The sequence below is a fragment of the Doryrhamphus excisus genome, chromosome 12, assembly GCF_030265055.1.
Source record: "Doryrhamphus excisus isolate RoL2022-K1 chromosome 12, RoL_Dexc_1.0, whole genome shotgun sequence".
NCBI classification, from domain to species: domain Eukaryota; kingdom Metazoa; phylum Chordata; class Actinopteri; order Syngnathiformes; family Syngnathidae; genus Doryrhamphus; species Doryrhamphus excisus.
The window spans coordinates 9,139,907-9,159,557 of NC_080477.1; the positions used below are offsets into that span (position 1 = coordinate 9,139,907).

Sequence of the window (19,651 nt, forward strand, 5' to 3'; positions counted from 1 at the left end):
AAACAAATACTCCTGGTGAGTGTGAGCGAACGTCCTCTGGTTGCGGCATTGCTGAGGTCATATCCACTGGGATGGCCCGGCGGTATGTGGACAGGATGAGGAATAGAGCCCTACTTTTTTGAGTTAGATAAATACCGCCATTCTCCTTACAAGAGCATTCACAGGGGACAACACAAAGACCAAAATCAGCAATACATAAGCATCAATAATTAAGCAGCCACACACACAGTGAAAGTGGTGGGGTGGAGATGGTGACAAGGGAAGGGCGGGATGCTGCTCGGTTGGCTCTGAAATGATCCTAAATGCTGCTTGGATGTGTTTTTTTTAATAAATGGTTCAAATACAATATAAGTTATTTATTAAAAAAAAAAAAAACTTTTTGTAAGACCGTGAACGCATCCTGACTGAGTTCTGACTGGTGATTGGATGAGCGCAAGGAATGGTGGGGGAAACGGTGTTAGTTAAAAGTACTGATTTATTTCAAAGTAGAGCAACATGTGTAACAGTAACAGCATTAAATCAAACCACTTTATATAGCTTAAATAAAGTTGAGTCAATTTAGTGTGCTGCACACTTCTTAAGGCGTCAAGCTAGGACAGTTTGACCAATGTACTATCACGACTCCATCAACTGGCAACCATTACACATTTCATGCAACAGGTAAGATTCAAACGTTGAAATGTTTATGTTATGTTATGTCTTTTTTGTTTTGCGACCCCAGGCTACTTTTCTTCAGTGTGTTATGAGGCGAAATGGCTGTTTTGATAGTAAAAGTTGCCGACTCAGGATCTAAGAATACATGGTTGATGCATTTCAGCGTTGGTATTTGTTGCCATTTTGACCAACAAAAAAACCCCCAAAAAACTGTTTATGGTTCACAACTCTGCATCACGTTATGCTTCTTTTGCTTAACATGCTTATTTAATCTCAACTTTGTGTTATCATGACAAAGCCTATTATTAGTATGAACCTTGACATTACATATTTTTGCTGTTTTATAATTTTTATTTAAAAAATGCATAATGTCCCACATAGAAAATGGATGGATGGATTATTTAAAGTTAATTTTTTCCCAACCTAATTTTCCAAAATGCTAATTTTATTTGTTTAGTTTCTTTTTTAATATATATTCAGATTTTTTCATATAATATTTAAACGGCATGCTTTTTCTCTTAATTTTTCCTCTTAATATTATGACTTTATTGTCATTATTTATATTTTGTGTTTATTCTATAAAGAATTGTTTATACATTTTTGTGTTTAATTGTATTAAAAAAGTTTTTTTTAACAGCCATGGGCTGTAAATGGCCCCAGGCCACACTAATCTAGATAAATGGATGCATGCATGCTTGTAGCTGTTTTGGGTAAGAGAAAAAGCTTTCAATGGGTGTTGTGTTTCTGCAGAAGGTCTAGAATTTCTCATGTTGTCACTCTGCCCTTGTGGACTTTCTATCCCAAAGCTTTATCTATCCTCTCCATCCCAGTCATCCACCATCAAAATACCACAAATACCAACCAAGGGAGGAACAGAGTTGAAGATGAGAGGTCACCTTTTGAAATGTATAAACATGCCACAAGGGGGAGAGTTGGAGCTGACCACAAAAAAAATGAAGAAAACTGAAGAGAAAAATAGTTTAACAGAAAAATGATGGTCAGGCAATGATGTCATCTGGGGACGGGGGATGTGGAAACAAAATATGTTTTGCATATAGCAATGTGAGGAAATAACCTGTGTTTCCTCTGCGGCCTGTATGTATGTATGTTGCTCAGTTGTGTATTTCCATTCATGGGGCTTGGAGAGCACAGTGACCTTAGGGAGACCCTGTAATTATCCTCTGTGTCTGTGACAGGCCTGGATAATCAGTCTCACTGGGAATACTGGCACAGATCTGTGGTCGAGTGTGTCTGCGAGAGCTAATCCTCAATGAAGCACACTCAATGGCGGCACGAGTGCTCTCAACACAGCTTTTGGTCAAAGTGTATAGTTGGAAGTAGCTTCTTAGCACTTCATAATTTCTTAGTTGAATATTCATTTGCAACAGATTATAACACAAAATGTAGCATGATTATGGAAAAAAACACACTTCAGTACTGCAGAATACAGTATACCTCAGTATACTTCAATATACCTCTTTTTGTTTGTACCCTGTTTGCAACCGTGCCAATTAGGGACTACATCAGAGAGGAACAGGAGTTGATACCTGATATTGGTACCCATTTTTAATTGTCATTTTTGATTCTTTACTAAATCTACAGTTTAAAAATCCCGACACTTTAATAGCAGCTAAGTAGCCAGTAAACTACATGTTACATTACAGTGCAGTGGGTGTTTTGTGGGTACAAAGTACAAAAGTAAAGGTTAACATGCACACTTATTCTTTGAAGTACACCAACACAGGATGTGTGCTCACACAAACACAATGGATCAACACCTCATGAATTTTTCAAAGAGGCTTCAGAAAGAAGGCAATGATTTGGCACAAGCCACAAATACACACAGCCGCAAAACACACACACACACACACATTCACAGAAATCACATGAAAACACTTTTCAGCATCAATTAATGTCAGCGTAAAAGTAGACAAACACAGAGGTGGAAGAAGTCAGTCCAAATTTGGCTTGGGATCAAAGTTCGCACACCGATAGCAGTGTGAATGTTTTTACTCAGAGGAATTAGTGATTTTCAAAATACTACAGCTACTGCCATTCAAACGAGAGAAGCCACATTCCCAAAGGAGAGCTGGGAATCAATTAGAACGCTCCAAGAGGCTGTAGATTGGCTACTAGTGGATGCTAACATGCCAGAGACACGGTCAGACTGTCATCATTTGATTTGCACGTAACCAAGCCCTAATTGTATCACATTGTGCTGCAGGTACATGCGATTTACAACAGCAAGCGTATTCACTGGGGTTTTGTTACTGTAGAGTTGCTGTGTCCCTCTAGTAATGAAGGAGAAGGTAGACTTTAATGTGCTTGGCCCTTAGTGGCAAGTGTGCTGCTAACCATGCACCGTGATGGAAGCTCTGACAGTTTGATCGACAGCTGACATGAGTGACTGTGGAGTTGCCAGTCAATCCAAAACCAGAGAAGTAGCCCCTGTGTGCCTGTCTTCTTATCAAAGGAGAACTTCAAAGTTTTCTTCCCTTAAAGAACGGATGCCCTCTCTGCATCCTATCGACACCACATGTTCGAGAGCTGTAAGCTTCACAACATGGAACTATTCTCTGCAAAGTTTGGGGGCCTTGAAATGAATGTCCTGCAGGCTTGTGTCTCTCTGCAGTGTTGCTGAGTTATTAGGCAACCCCAAGTTAGAAAAGTATGTGAGAAGAAGTTGTCACTCATGATGAAACCCCAAAATCCGTTCAGCCTCCTGAGGTGCCTACTTTGCCACCAAGGTGTGATGCAATCCTGTCCATTAGCGTTCATTCATTTTCTACTGCTTATCCTCACGAGGGTCACGGGGGTGCTGGAGCCTATCCTAGCTGTCTAGGGGCGAGAGGCGGGGTACACCCTGGACTGGTCGCCAGCCAATCACAAGACACATATAGACAAACAACCATTCACACTCACATTCATACCTCTGGACAATTTGGAGTCACCAATTAACCGGAGTACCGGGACTGTGATTAACTGAATTGAACATTTTAATCAGTTGACATCCCTAAATATTACACACTCCTCACAAGTTCAAACCAATAAAGTCAAGATTTTAAGGCACCTTGGAGGAAAAGCATTTTTAATACTCTTGGAAATATTTCACACATTAACAAACTAAACATGCTCTATCAGATATGTACAGTGCTGAAGCAGCCATTGTACTAGTAGTTGCTCTGGAATAGCAGTAGAAATACAGTATATTTTATTAAGTAACATACAGTAAGTGAGGATGTAATTTGTGTATAATATATATCATTTATAATGTATATTTTTTAATAATAAAGCATCATTTTGACGTTACAGAATTCATTCATTTTCTACCGCTTATCCATCACTAGTTTTTAGTATCAACTCTTCTGCAGCATTCAGTTGTTTTTTTTCTGCAATCTTCTGTTCACAGACCCCAAAATAATGTAGTCCACAAATGGCCTGCAGACCACACTTTGGACATCCTTGGATGTATCTACTATATTGGGTAATATGAGTGTAAAGTTGGCTATAGGTTGTTATTTCATGTCTGGAAGACTCTAATAATGGTAAACATTCATTCATTCATTTTCTATCGCTTTTCCTCACGAGGGTTGCGGGGGTTGCTGGAACCTATCCCAGCTGTCTTCGGGCGAGAGGCAGGGTACACCCTGGACTGGTTGCCAGCCAATCACAGGGCACATATAAACAAACAACCATTCACACTCACATTCTATGGACAGTTTGGAGTCGCTAATTAACCTAGCATGTTTTTGGAATGTGGGAGGAAACCGGAGTCCCTGGAGAAAACCCAGGCATGCACGGGGAGAACATGTAAACTCCACACAGAGATGGCCGAGGGTGGAATTGAACTCGGGTCTCCTAGCTGTGAGGCCCGCGTGCTATCCACTCACCAGCCATGTTACAGAATTGTTTTGTCAAAAACTCAGTATGATGCACTAAAAAGTCAGTTTTAATTGTGTGACTGTGCCATTATATGAGTATATTTTGTTTCTCAATATGATTCCTTCTCACGTCTCTTTTTGCTCAGTACTCTTCATTCATCTGACCACTGACAGCTGCTGCAAAAACTTGACTTTACAAAAGTGTTAACATTATTGTACTTTTCCTTTTGCTTTATGGCACTCTGGAGCATAAAATGTATTTGAGTTAAGGATTTGGCATTTGTGTTGAAGCTTTCATATGAGCTCCAGCAGAAGCGCTAAAGCACCTCGGCAGTCAGGATTTATGGCAGAGAATGAATAAATGAGGGCCGTAATGTTTCATAAAAGAAGCAAATGCTAAAATAACTGACGCTTTTAAACTGCGGACCAACAAAACATTGTGCCGCTTCACTAAGCTTGGAGGAAAACAAAAAAATATCATACATAGTATCATAGAAAATTGTCCCTAAAGTCCACCAGTGCCCAAACAAAGGTTCTACTGTATTAATCTAATAAAACTCATTATCTTGCTATGTGTTGCTTACAAGTGCATGGTTTAATAATTCAGTGCCACACACACACACACACACACAAACAGGAAGTAAGGGCAGCCAATCACAGCTCAGGTGCTAAAGGCCAATGCAGCTACAGGTGCACCTGACTGAGATGAATCTCTGCAATATGTAGCACGAGCGTCACACTTAGACCTCAAACAGTGTTTTTATTTATACACAACACTAAACTATCGACTTTAAAAAGAGAATATGATCCACTTTTTCTGTGGCTGCAGAATGATCTGCTTGTCTGAGAAAAGTATTGAGAAAAAAAAACACTGAGGCGTATGATTTCTTACATCTCTCATATATATATATATATAGAGTTCGTATCATAAAATACTCCACCATATTTTTTTCTAAGTGCCTCCTTTGCGGCTGGGCTTCTTTTTTTGTGTTTCAAAGAGTGGAGCAACAACAGTATCAGTCAGCACTTGTATGGTCCATGGCTGCAGCTTCAGAAGGGCAAATTTTCAAATAAGCTGTTTGTCTCTCTCTCTCGCTCACACACACATACACACACACACACACACAAGTCCTCCACTTAACAATTCTTCCCTTCTCTGCTTCATGTGCTTTTGCAAAGTAAACAAACATCATTTCGAGTGATTCCTCACAATCCACCCTATGTCTGTGTAGTGTGCTTGAGCCCGCCTCACTGTGCTTGTCAGAAGATCTCCTTTCATCGCAGTGCCGGCGTGTGGCGTTCAAGGCCCTCTCCTCCTCCCAGCCATCTCCCCTCTTCATCTGTCAATCACAGCAGCTTGGGAAAAACTAAAGCCCCCCCCGATGCCTTTATTTCAGGAGGTGCCTGATCAATATCATCAATCCATATACCAACCCCACTTGCACCCAACCGCCCCACCCCATCCCACCCCTAAACCTCCACATATACACACACACACACACGTTCCTCTTCATCCTCCTCCCTCACTCTCTGTCTTTACTCCCCCTCACCCCTTCTCGACCCCCCCCCCCCCTCTCTCTCTCTCTCTGTCTCTCTCTCGGCTTCTGCAGCTGTATCCATTTCCTCCTGGCAAAAAGGGACTTTATGAATAAATGATACTGAATTGCTGAAGGTTCAGATACTAAATAATGAATTTCACCACCAAAAACACAACAACTTCTCCAATCATAAAATAGCTCTCTCCTTCCATATTGATTGTGCTTGTGCAACCAGATGCAGAGAGCACAGTCTGCATCCGTGCAAGGTGGGAGAGCATACAGGGGGAAAATGTATAAAATGAATGGGAGCAAGCTACTTTTTTAGCCCTAGATCTCTGATAAGAGCAGGTAACAGCTGGGATCATATGGCGGCTGCATTTTCTCTGAGCTCCAATCTAAGAGAGCAGTTGGTCTGAGGGAGGCGGAGGAGAGAAGAAAATAATATGAAAACTTTTCCTTCACGGGACATTTAAAGTAAGTGCGGTCATCTATTTTGTGCTCAGGCAACTGGCGATTGTGCGCGTGGATATGGGGGAGAGTTGTGAGTGTTGTGTGGTTAAGTGTGTGTTTGTGTGTGAGTGTGTTGGAGCTGGCTTGAAGGAGAAAGAGTATTGGCTGCTGAGGCCATGTTTTTTTTTTTTTTTTCCTCAGGTCAGAGCTGGTTGACTTGCAGCTCTGCAATGCTGAAATTATGTTTTGATTAGTCATCTCATTTTTTCCTGCAATAATAATAATAATAATAATAGTGTGCGGAAACAGCTCACAGGGGCACCAGAATGGAAATAGGAATGTGTCTCAGGGGTAATGATGTTATTGAATGAGAGCTTTCCGAATATTGCATCCCATTCTTACCTTTGCATGCGCTCTGATGCCTCAACTAAATGCTAGGAGAACAATTCACTTGTAAAGGTGGCTGAATATGTGTGTGCGTGGTGTGGAAGAAACCCATACAACTCCCCAGACTCTTCATTAGGTACACATGCACAATGTGATCAGGTCCAAAACAAGATCAGTATCAAAGGTTCTGCATGACACTGTCACAGAGGAGGGATGATTAATTTGTGTATTATTACTGTAATGGAGGACTGTACTGCATTGTAGCAACTTTCTATAATGTTATTAATCTTGTCCAGCTTCATGCAATCTTTGTCCAGTGAGTGCATGTCCATTATACTTACTTTTAATTAATTAATTACATTATTTAAACACTAAATTCTTTATTTTGTTTCCTAAAATGACGTTATTTATTTATTTATTCATAAGCGACACAGTTGACATCATTATTTTCAAATTAGAAATGCAAATTCTGCACATTGTCAGATTAATGACTATGTTCACTGTACTCCTGTGTTGTTATTTCTTACTACTTTCCATTGATTTATCCCACATATTCTATGTATTATTCAGTCAATTGCATATGCTGGTATGTTATACTGCATGGAGTCACATAGTAATGCGGCCAGTCATTGTGCTGAGGGATAAATAATTGATGTCTCAATGAATATGCAAATGAGAATGAGAAAAGAAGTGAAAGTCGGTGGAGGAGAGAGCATTCCTGGTTGCATGGAGCTCAACAAAGGGCCTGTGTGATTTCCATGGTCCAATTAAGAAATATTACAGCCACCATGTTGAGACTGCAACCGTTTAGAGTTGTTTTGGGTCCCGTATTCATGTAGTTTGGTGTTATGCTTTTGGGAAAGCCTTTGAAGTAATTGTGTTATATATTTCCCTCAGTAGATTTTTTATTTGTACATGTTTAACTCAATAGACTATAATTCAATGAAGAGTGGGGATTCATTTTAATGAAGTTGGCCTCCATTAGTATGTAACAGATGGATATTGTATTCACAAATGCACAATTCATTTAACTAACGTGTTGTCATTAATAATATATAGGCGTGTATGCTGTTGTGTTTAAATGTAGGATATTTTCTTTTACATGTGCTTTTTTTTTTTACATTTCATATCCCATTCCCTGTGTTGGATAAGCTTTAGAACAACAAAGTCAACGGTAAGAGCATAACAACCTTTCAGTGCACAACTCTGAGAGTACAATTAAAATTTGATGTTAATCAAGTAGACCAAGAGCCAGAGATGACAGGTGCTTTCTACCCTACTTACCCCGTCTCTTTGCATTTGGCATCACCACTGAGCTTCAACACAACCTTGGCCCTTTAAGCATCGTCAAGTAGAACTTGCCAATCAGTCATTTCATGTTTTAGCAGCATTTAACTGTCTGGACCGCGACTGATTTTAGTGATGTTCATTCATTCATTCATTCATTCATTTTCTACCGCTTATCCTCACAGGGGTGCTGGAGCCTATCCCAGCTGTCTTTGGACCAGAGGTGGGGTACACCCTGGACTGGTCGCAGATTTTAGTGATGTGAATTATTTAATTAACCCATGAGAAAACGTGAAAGAAAAATTGCAAGATGTGGCTTACCTTCTTTCCTCGTCGCATTGATAGTAACTAACTAACAAGACACCTCGCTGACCGCTAGTTTCAGCGTCATTGACAAACGGAAGAGTGGATACCTAGCTCTAGACTGCAGCACATGTCTTGTGCTGGAAGACACAGCCATCCCAAGGAGAGCAAACGTGATAAGTGTTGTGGTGTTGCTGGTGTTATTGAATGAATTAGCATAAGTATATGTATTAATGCGCTTAGCAAAGAAGTTTTGGTAATGTTAGAAATCAAACTATTACATGTTATCAACAGTGTACGTGTTAATGCATGATCACAGCATGTATATCAAACAATGCATAAAAACATTGTTTTACAGGTTTTCATAGTCGAAATAGGTATATCTCAATGGCAGCACTGAAACTTCATTTTTAGGCGCATTGATACACATATTTATGCTAGTTTTGTTAACAACAACAGCAGCGACAACACTTGCAATGTTCGCTCTCATTGGGATGGCTGTGTCTTCCAGCACAAGACGTGTGTTCCAGTCCTTTGGTAAAAAATGCTGATGGCAAATGAGCATCTTGTTGAGTCTTTGTAGTGAGACATTGTGTTAGTTTGTTAGTATTTTGGTAGAAATACCTTGTTTGAAATAATCAAAATACGACAAGATACTGCAACTATTACATGTTATCATCAGTGTACATGTTAACGCATGATCACAGCATTTATATCAAATGATGCAACGTTGTTAGAGGTTTTTTTTACAGGGCAGTCCGAATTACGTCCATTGTTAGCTAGCTCATATTAACTCCTTTTCTCATGTCATAATGCACAAAAAAGGGAAAGAAATATGTCTTCATGCTTCACATAAGGATTGGGAATGATTGGCAAAATTTAATACTGTTGCAAGTTGGATACACCTGTGCTATCATAACCCTGCACTCTCAATTTATACTTTTATACAAGTCACCTGAAATTATTTTATTATGTGAATTGTGTTATTTGGAATGAAAAATGTATTTCTCATGTATCAGTTTTACTGATACTAACAGACATTACATTACATTACATTTAGGTTTGTGTCCAGTAGTACAAAATGTTGTACTTTTGTCAAAAAATAGCATATACCGTTAGGGCTGCAACCATCGATTCAACTGAAACTTGTTGTTTTGATTAATGGAGTAATCAGACAGAACAAATCAAAATGAGCCAAACATAAACTTTGGGTTTTGGTCTGTAAATTTTCAGAAAAGATAAAAAAATGCTGATCACTATTTTTCAAAGCCATAGCTGATGTGTCTGTCTCTTGTTTTTCCTAAAATGCAAAGATAATATGTCTGCTTTCATGGATGACTAAGGAGGTTAAAAATACTCACATGTGAGAGACATGAAATATGAGGATATTTACAGTTTAAAAAAAACAAAACAATAAATGGAATACCAAAATCTTTGTTGATTAATTGGATAGACAATTAATCAGTGATTAATTGTTACAGCTCTGGCCAATTATATCAATATGTTTCCTGTTGGTCCAAATTAAAAACTAAACAATTGCAATTCAAATGCATTGAAAAGGGGTGCACTCCCTCTGTAATCCATTCTTTATTTCACATCATCTTCAAATTATGGGATCAACCCCCTCTCTCTCTCCCACACACGCACACACACATACTCATAGCACCCCGAGGGACCAAGCTCTCAGACAGGAGTCACAAGGTTGAGTTGATCATTATGGAGGTCCTTGACTTAGGCTTTACACAAACTCACGATCCCTAACATGGCTCTCCTCCATTCCCCAGTGAGTGATACACGGAAACAAAACATGAGTGTACGTGTGTGTTGGACTGGGGGAAGTGGAGTAGAGACTGAAGGGGTAATTACCACAGTCACCTGGAGGTTGTTCTTCTATTTAACTACAGTCCAATGTAACATTAATAACGTGAGGATCAATGTCCTGCATCATGATGTAATCTTAGCTTGTCTATATCATTTCCTTGTGTCACTGATTTGTGCTGACTGCATACCACACCAGAAAAAGCTTTGGAAGATGAAGCGGCTCTGCATTTTTAGAGCTATTTTAAATCTTACTACTCGTCTTCCTGTGCAAGATCTGGAAAAAAAAAAAAGGAAATCTATTCCTCCATTCTGCCGAATGCCTGAATTATTAGGGGCATCAGTATCTGTAGCATATTGCCAAAGGCTTCCAGACAGTATCTGCTTTCATTATTAGTGTCAGCTCAATTATAGCTCACACCCAACTGTTTCTCAACATTTAATAGCACCAATCGACAGGGATGGTTGATGAGCCAACTCCAGCGCATGAACATTTGCTGGCGCGCACACACCACCCATAATTTAACCCATGTGCATTCGTACCTCCCGCCCTCGCTGTTGCGTTCCGTCATCTTGCTAATGTACACGGCTGGGAGGAAGCGCGGGGCTCATAATGGAGGCCATGTTCTTAGTGGCGATGAGCAGCTGATGCAGCCTGGCCCATTTTCATCAAATATTAATGGCATGGAAAAATACATGTGGACTGAGGCTGCGTCCGCAGCTAAACTGAAGAGGTTGGGGGAAAGAGCAATGGGGAGAAAGTGCAGAGAGTGTGTTTAGAAGTACTGTCTGATGGCCATAATTAGGACTCCCCAATTAAAAATTCAAAAGCCCCAGTTTATTTGAGCACATGAATCTTCCAATGGCTGCAGCATTTATTTTCCTTTTACAAAGTATTTTATTTTACAACATCAATTGCAATGGGCCGGTCTTTCTCTGCGCTCCTTCCTGTGTCTCTTGTTTTCACTCACAGCCTTTCAGCCATTAAAAGAAAACAGCACAAATTTAGACCTATCACATAATGGAGACACAAGCAATGAAGAAGAAGGCCGGACTAATGCACTTGTTGGGTTTCTAAATGATTGAAAAGAAGGAGAAACTATGATGCATAGGAAAGCATTTCACAATAGCAGTTATTTTGCATGCAGTTGTGTTGCTTGGCTGGGTACAACCCAGATTATGCAGGGCAATGAGTATTGTTTTCTTCCTTTTTCTTCCTAACACATGCTGATAACACTGTGCAACCTTTGGCATGGAAGAAAGGAGGAAAAATGTACAATTTCTTCCCTGTGCTTTTGTCTCATTATTCAAACAATTGCTTCACCTTTGGTGTCAGCATTACTAAGGAGAAGAGATAAAGAGGATGAGTAGACACCGACTTCCTTCATTTGTTACACCTTCTACTCGTCCTTTCACTATTATCTGCTGTACTTTCACCTGTTTTCCTCTCTTCTTTCTCTTCTGTCTCTCCGACGCACACGCACACACAAACAGCTCGAACACGGCACACAACTGAGCCGTCTATTCTTCTTTTGAATAACACCTCTTTTATTAGGTTGGGTCTTTTCTCTCCTGCCTGCTTTAAACAGAGAGGGGAGATGGGATTCTAAAGCGCTGCCAGGGGCTCAGTTTGCACAGCACTTTGATGTCATTGAGATGCTGTGAGTGCAAACACAACACGCACGCTTTGCGAAGACACCTCCACATAAGCAGGCAGAAGCCCCCCCCCCCCCCCCCCCAATGGTGCACATAAATATACTGTATGTAACCATGCATTGTCACAGCAGCATCACGAAAGGACCTTCTTTTTATCCTTGCTTTTGCATGAAAAATAACAATATTATAATGAATAATGACAGCTCTGTTAGACGTTTGTCATAGATACACAATCATTATCCTCAGTTATTCTGATATGGGTTAAGGAGATTCTATTTATCTTCTCAAAGAGAGGTCAATAATCCTGTGAAATAGAGGGAATAATCAGAAACAGGTCCATCCATGTCTTCATTATGTCTAAATGAGGTTGGGAGAGATTGGACAAATACGACACAGGCGTGTTCAGCACTTCATATTCATGACCCCATTAAAGCAGCCTGCACTCATTTGTAGAGCAAATTTGATCAGCTCCAGCCAAGGCGTTGTGGCTGATAAGTGTTATTTGTGTCCAGACAAAACACCAGACCTTTCAGAAAGGACTAAGAGGGGCATTAACTGTGGTTTTCACTTAAAACCAAGCAGGTCTAGCTTTGCTGTACGTGCTGATGGTTATATAACTTGAGTATCTGATTATTTCCTCTCATGTGTGCGAGATGTAGATGTTCATTTTTGGGTGTGTGCGGGTCGCAGAGCCTCCAACCAACCGTGACTAACAAGCATATGTTAATTATGGAGGGGATCACAGGAGGGTCACCCAGCACTCTGCCACTAAAATGAGTAAGATGCATTACTGGAGGGCATTTCTGGGGTCGGGGATGGGTAGAACACCACCCGACTCCATAAACTTCCTCTTTCTTTCTCACCAACCTCCTCCTGTTAAGCATTGCCCCTCAGCATCGTACTTTTATCGAATGCTTCTTCACTTCTTTTTTGTCATTAATGATGTCGACTTCCTCTATAAAGCTAATATCAGATGAATTCACAGGGAGTCGTTTTCAGACATTGGATTACCCTGTTTCTTGCCTCATACAATTTGGTTGTGCCTCTTATCTAATCAGAAAAATTGCTTTGGTGTTTTAAAGGTTCACATTTTATACTATTTTTCGACTAATTTAAATAAGTCTCAGGGCTCCCACAAAAGTGTATGCTCACAATATGCATCTTGCCATTTATGCTACAATTGAGAAAGTTTAAAAGTGCAAGACACAGTTTGTGTGTCTGTATCTTCTTATCTATAAAATTGATTTATTCATACAGTGGAACCTCGGTTTGCATCATTAACCTGTTCCAAAAAGTCTGACTCAAACCAAAAACCGAATCAATCATATTCATTCATAATTCACACAAAACTATATTGAACAATTACAGTTTTACATGATCATTGAAAATGCATACAATACATACAAAGTAGGCTGCATGTTGGACCAGTGGTTAAAAGGTTGGCCACACATGTTCTCCTCGTTCATGTGTGCGTTTTCTCCAGGTACTCCACTTTCTTCCCACATGTCCAAAAATATGCATGTTAGGTTAAATTGTCCATACCTATGAATGTGAGTGTGAATGATTGACTGGCAACCAGTCCAGGGTGTACCCTGCCTCTGGCCCGAAGTCAGCTGGGACAGGCTACAGCATACCCCCACAACACGAGTGAGGCTTAAGCGGCATAGAAAAGGAATGAAAGAGATAAATGAACATTTGATGTCACTTGAAGACTTTGACAATGATGAGCAGCAAGGGAGAAGACACATCCACATGGATGACACCTTCATACTTTGACACTTTTTTGGCTCCATTGTGGGTTATTTTGCAGCCATGATCAATCAGATAAGAAGAGACGTTAGACGTAACTGTGTTAGTTAGCAAAGAACTACAGATCAAACTGCTGATGAGGTCATAGACAGCAATAGAGCTGGAGGACAATGACTTCTGTTACATTATGACCACAGTAACAACAAGATGTGACATATTATACAGAAAATTTAAATTTTTGTGTATTTTTTATTCACTGCAGTAAAAAGAAATGATAAAACTTACAGCTCTCACATCTTCAGCTGAGTGACTTGGCAGAGCCCCTGGCTTTAATGTGTTTTTCTACAAAGCTTTCTTCTGTGACATGGTCAGTGCGCATCCAATTATGGATCAGGTCATAGGTGGACAGGTCATGTCCATCATTCATCACATCATGAAAACCCCAAATTTCAAAACTGCAAGCTACTAGGATGCTAAAAAGGAAGGCCTGGTTGGACTCACGCAATGTATGAACAACACAAGACGAGCATCATATTGTCTGTTAAGTGGAGAATGCACACAAACGGAGGTGTAAATTTTCAAACGTAAACCAAAAAACACGCTAACCAGGGCGGACACTAACCAAGGTTCCACTGTAACACTGAAGGATAACGATCCATGGTATTAGCCATCTATCATCCAACTTTCTTGACATCACCCTGTTTCAGATCTGATGTTACTGCTCCTTCTTTTCCCCTCCCACTCTCTCACGAACATGGCGACACAAACCCTCTACCCTTAGGCATTGCCCCAGAGCACATTGATTGTGCGCCCTGCCTAATTACCACATATAATCTATTCATTTCACCAACATCGAAGAGGGGCGGCAGCTGTCACACAACATGCCACAAGGGCACTGGAAAGCGGGGTGGCTTGACAGGTTGAGGGGGGTATTTACTGTGCTGCAACAGTGGTGAGATTTTGCATTAAAACTCGGAAGCATGATTGATTATAGCCACAATGCGCTATATACATGTCGTTGGTCAAAAGTATATGTTGGTCAGTAACAGTATATGTTGGAGTCCCAGGAATCCAGAATGACTATTTCTGTCAAAGTCTTGCTTAGCTGTAGATGTACCAAATCTGTACAAGCTGTTGCCATCATAAAACCTTTATTAACTTTACGGGCAATGTATTAAGTAACATTCTTAAAGGGGACCTATTTTGCTTTTTCCACTTTCCTGATCTATAAATGTAGTTAGTTATTCTCGTGTTAAACTATGCCAAAGTTTCAGATAATGAGGTTTGTGCATTTGGAAGTGAACCCTGAAAGAAGTTTGGGATGGCTCAAAACACTCGGTTTCAGAGGGCTTTGTAAAAGTGGAAGTTTGTGATGTCACACATTGACAGTCTTCCCTATATGGACGTGCACTGTAGGCGATAGACTCTCTCTGCCCTCCCCCAAGGTCTGCTTCTGTGTTTACTTTGTTTGCAATGGCTGACAGGAAGTGTTTCTTTGGGTGTAAGGGAAAAGCTACATTTGTTTACAATTCCTACCGATGCAAACATCAGGCACCAGTGGTTGGAGTTCCTGATTCCCTACAAGCAAGTCTGTCAATGGCATTTCACACTGGATATTTCTTGAACATGGACTAGCTGACAAACTTGCTGAAGCCTGTCTTTTCAAATGTAAAAAACTGTAAGTAACAATTTGTCAGTGTTCAAACTGTGTTTATTTTGTGAAAGTCATGGAACAAAATCTCCATTTGGGTATCTCTGTGTGGAGTTTGCACGTTCTCCTTGTGGGTTTTTGCTAGGTTAATTGGCGACTCCAAATTGTCCATAGGTATGAATGAGTGAGTGTGAATGGTTGTTTATCTATATGTGCCCTGTGATTGGCTGGTGACCAGTCCAGGGCGTACCCCGCCTCTCCCCCAAAGTCAGTTGGGATAGACTCCAGCATACCCCGGCAACCATAGTGAGGATGAGCGGTATAGAAAATGGTTGGATGGATATTATGGTAATGCAGTATTTCCTTTAATATATCATAATTTACTCTGTAAGGTTTTGGAATTGCCATTTGTGAAATACTTTCATCTTGTATTGTCGGTCAAACCGACTTTTTGGACTAAACGTCTCAGTGATTGATGACTCGATGCATCTCGATGTTTATTATTTTCCCAGATGGGAAAATTGGCATTGGTTTGTTTGATGGGCCCACCTTATTCGTTAATATTCCCATACAGGGGCTGTGGCATTTCTCCCTATTACTGACATATGTACATTTTCATATTCACACTCCTCAAGTAGCTCCACTCATTTGTTGTGTGTGTGCTAGCAGCCTAAGGGTTACAGGTAACTTTGTGAATTCCTACCATCTCAGAGGTGAGAAACTATTTTTCTTCTGAATGAGAAATTTTGTCATGTGACACGAGATTTTGTGACATCTCTAGTTAGAACTAAAAAAAAAACATTTGTGGGATATTTATTCCATAAAATGTTGTCTCAACTCTACATTGTACAAATTTTGGCCCAACTTTGGATATTACACCACATCTGACGTCACATGCCTGATGTTGATTGGGCTAAAAGATCAGATTTGACAGTTCCAGTATATTTTACCCAGTCAGGCCTGCACACTGTTGCAGAGCTTTTGTGTCTGTCTGAATTCATCTTGTGTATTTGAGTACAGACACCATGAATGAAATATCGTATCTGGGCCTGGCCTCTTGCAGTGCACACCTGTCTATCTAATAGAGAACGAGTGTGAAGTCATAAGTCACCTTGGAAAACACACCCAGGGAAATGCACCTCTCAACCCACTCAGGGCTCATCAGCAGTTGTTTGTTTAATCTGCTTAATCTGTCGGTGAGCACCACTGGGCGTGCCTAATTAGCAAAATTAATTTGTTAAGACATTAGCGTCATTAGACACGGCCAAATGAAACTGCATTGTCTCATGCAAATGGAGCAGATTGCTACCTCAATTAGACCGTTCTTTGATATGTGACTTTTTTTTTTTTTTGCTCCTCCTGCGTCCCTCCTCTCCCTTTTCATCTTTCTTTTCACCTCATTATCATGCTCACATTCCGCTAATCGTGATATACTGCTATTGTTTGACGGCAAATATGGAAAGGGGGCAGGGTGGTAACGAGTAACTCTGAACATGATAATCACCACCGAAAAAAAAGGAGGGTGATTTTCAATTAAGGGCTACACGGTGCTCCACTAGCACTTTGACTGCTCTCATCAGCACTATGTGTGTGGTGTGTGTTTGTGTGTTGCTGGGGTAATTAGTTTCATGGATGTTGCACCCCTCTCAAGCCTGTTTAAGGGTTAATGAGGCCCCAGCAGCTTCTCAGCATGGGCTGGGGGCGGGTACTGCATGCAGGTCGGGCTTCGCGCAGGCCTAGCTTCAATAAGAACCCACCCATAGGACTTCACTTTGAAGTGTCAGAGGTCCCCCCCTTGTTCCGGGTGGCTCCTCTTTCATTTGTCTGAGTGGCAGCATAAAATATAGATGAGCTGCCAGACAACACAATCCAAGCAACCTTCTCCCCTAAAAACCCCTGCTCGCACATCACACCACCACCACCCCTGCCATTATTCACAGATTAACCGACGCCTCTCCCATCACCGGATAATGACCTCTCTTCCTCCTAGTCTACTTTTGCAGGGTGACAGTAAAATTAGACACACCGAGCTTAATTGGTGATTACTTCTCCTCCCAGTAACAATTAATGAGGCCAACAGCGGCAGAAGGTGTGAGTTCATTCAAGTTATTACATAAGATAATGCAGTCGTCAAGTTTACAGTGTGTATCTGCTAGTTTTGCCCGGAGGAGAGCTTTTGTAATGAGCGCTAATGCAATAGAGGTGCGACTGATAACTGCAGCCTTGAAGATTTGTAGTTGCACGCTCCTTTGTGGTCCCACAGTATTTCATCCTGCCCGGGTCCCAGTGGGATGTCCAGTGGTCCATTTAAGAGCAATCTCTTGTGGTTGAGTTCAGCTGTGCACTGCAAAAACTACAAAAGACATATTGCACTCTGGTAAGTTTTAACAGTGACAGCTGGCAAAAGAAAGGGCTGACATGAGTCCAGTATAAGAGCACTGATGGCGGTCACAAACAAAAAGTAGATTTTTGTATGAGATAAAAAAGTATGTTCATATGAAAGTCCAGTAATATTATGTATGGTACACTAATGTTAAATGTATGGTATGGTGTGGTTTATTTGCTTCAAGCATACTTAACAAGTTACATTCAAGGGGACCTATTGTGCTTTTTCCACTTTTCTGATCTACAACTCTTGTTAGAGGGCAGCACGGCAGTCTAGTGGTTAGCGCAGCTAGGAGACCAGGGTTCAATTCCACCCTCAGCCATCTCTGTGTGGAGTTTGCATGTTCTCCCTGTGCATGTGTGGGTTTTCTCCGGGTACTCCGGTTTCCTCCCACATTCCAAAAAACATGCTAGGTTAATTGGCCACTCCAGATTGTCCATAGGTATGAATGTGAATGTGAATGGTTGTTTGTCTATATGTGCCCTGTGATTGGCTGGCCACCAGTCTAGGGTGTACCCCGCCTCCTGCCCAAAGACAGCTGGAATAGGCTCCAGCACCCCCGCGACCCTCATGAGGAAAAAAGCGGTAGAAAATGAATGAATTAACTCTTGTTAGATTGTTGTATTCTTGCGATAAAACAATGTTTGCACATTTGGAAGTGAGCCCTGAAAGAGGTTTGAAATGGCTCTGAATGCTCTGTTTCAGAGAGTTTTGTGTGAGTTGGAGGTATTATATGGGTGTGCCCAGATACATGCTGTAAGCTTGCCCTCCCCCGACTTTGTCGTTTGTCGAAGATTTCACTGTTTTAACAAGGAACAATGGCTTCCAGGAAACCCTAAAAAGGCAGGCATCAGGCAGAAGTGGTTGGAGTTGCAGATTAACGATAAGACAAAAATATGGGACTGTTTTGTGAACATTGGTGCGGCAAAGCCTGATGCCTTACTCACGTTACTTGGTCACGTTGAAGAGTCAGAAGCGCAAGCTGCAAGTGGCAACTCATCACTGTCCTAACTGTGTTTATTTTGTAAGTAAGTGGTTGTCTGTGTAGCATTATAGAGTGTGCATACAGGGAGCGCCTTACCTGCGTGCATGCGAATGACAAGCTCATCGATGTCTGGAGTTTGTGTTTTTTTTAAACACAGGTCATGAAAAAACGTATAATGACCAAATTTCCACCTCCGATTTGGTGCCAAGATTGTCTGCACTCAAGAAACACGGTTACCACTCTTTCAGTTCATACATGGTAAGTCAGGGGTCTCCAAAAAAGTAGCTCATGAGCTGCCTGTAGCTCCTAATCAGTAGTGCTCCAAAGCGTTAATTCATTTATTATCAACTCCTATACTGACAAAATTAGAAAGTGGGGTTTGGCAGTAGTCCAGTAGTTCTCGGGAGCACTTGGGTTTGGGACCAATCACAGCGGTGTGGGCATACCTGGAGGCGGGCCATGGGTGGAATAAATTAAAACATACCGTTTTGGAAAGCCAAGGAGATACAGCTGGAATAGATGCAGATTCTGGAAGCTCTAGAAAGTACAGATTATGGTGTGCAAGTGCTCTCTAGTAGTCCACATCTCAATAAAAAGGGCCGAAAATGAGCATAATCGGCCCCCTTTAAGTGTAAGCACTTGCATGAGAGTTTGACCGTGGACAACTTGCTGACAAGCAAAAAATAAATGTCTTTGAATCATAACATTTTCAAGTTTGAAGTAATAGAAATTACATGTGATATCAAGTCCCTTTTAGCTACACTCCATCTAATAAGCAAACATTAAGTGCGTAAAATAAATCTTCCAAATTTCATTGCCGCTGTTCACATCATAATTCATCTCTTAATCTTAAACTAAGTCCAGCCCACGCAGTCCCCTGATGTTAATGTTTGTGCTTGTCTTTAT

General features: G+C 40.9%; 1 long non-coding RNA gene across 5 annotated transcripts in view; it reads left to right on the forward strand.

Moving 5' to 3' along the window:
• The first annotated feature begins 454 nt into the window (after nucleotides 1-454).
• Nucleotides 455-19,651, forward strand: part of LOC131139352 (uncharacterized) — a 95,600-nt gene continuing 76,403 nt past the window's right edge. For 2 of the 5 annotated variants that reach the window (XR_009132235.1, XR_009132234.1), the window contains exon 1: nucleotides 456-660. This is a non-coding gene — a long non-coding RNA (uncharacterized LOC131139352). Of the gene's footprint in view, nucleotides 661-6,230; nucleotides 6,548-19,651 lie in introns of those variants that run through there. The other 3 variants (XR_009132233.1, XR_009132231.1, XR_009132232.1) reach the window with 3 other exon arrangements.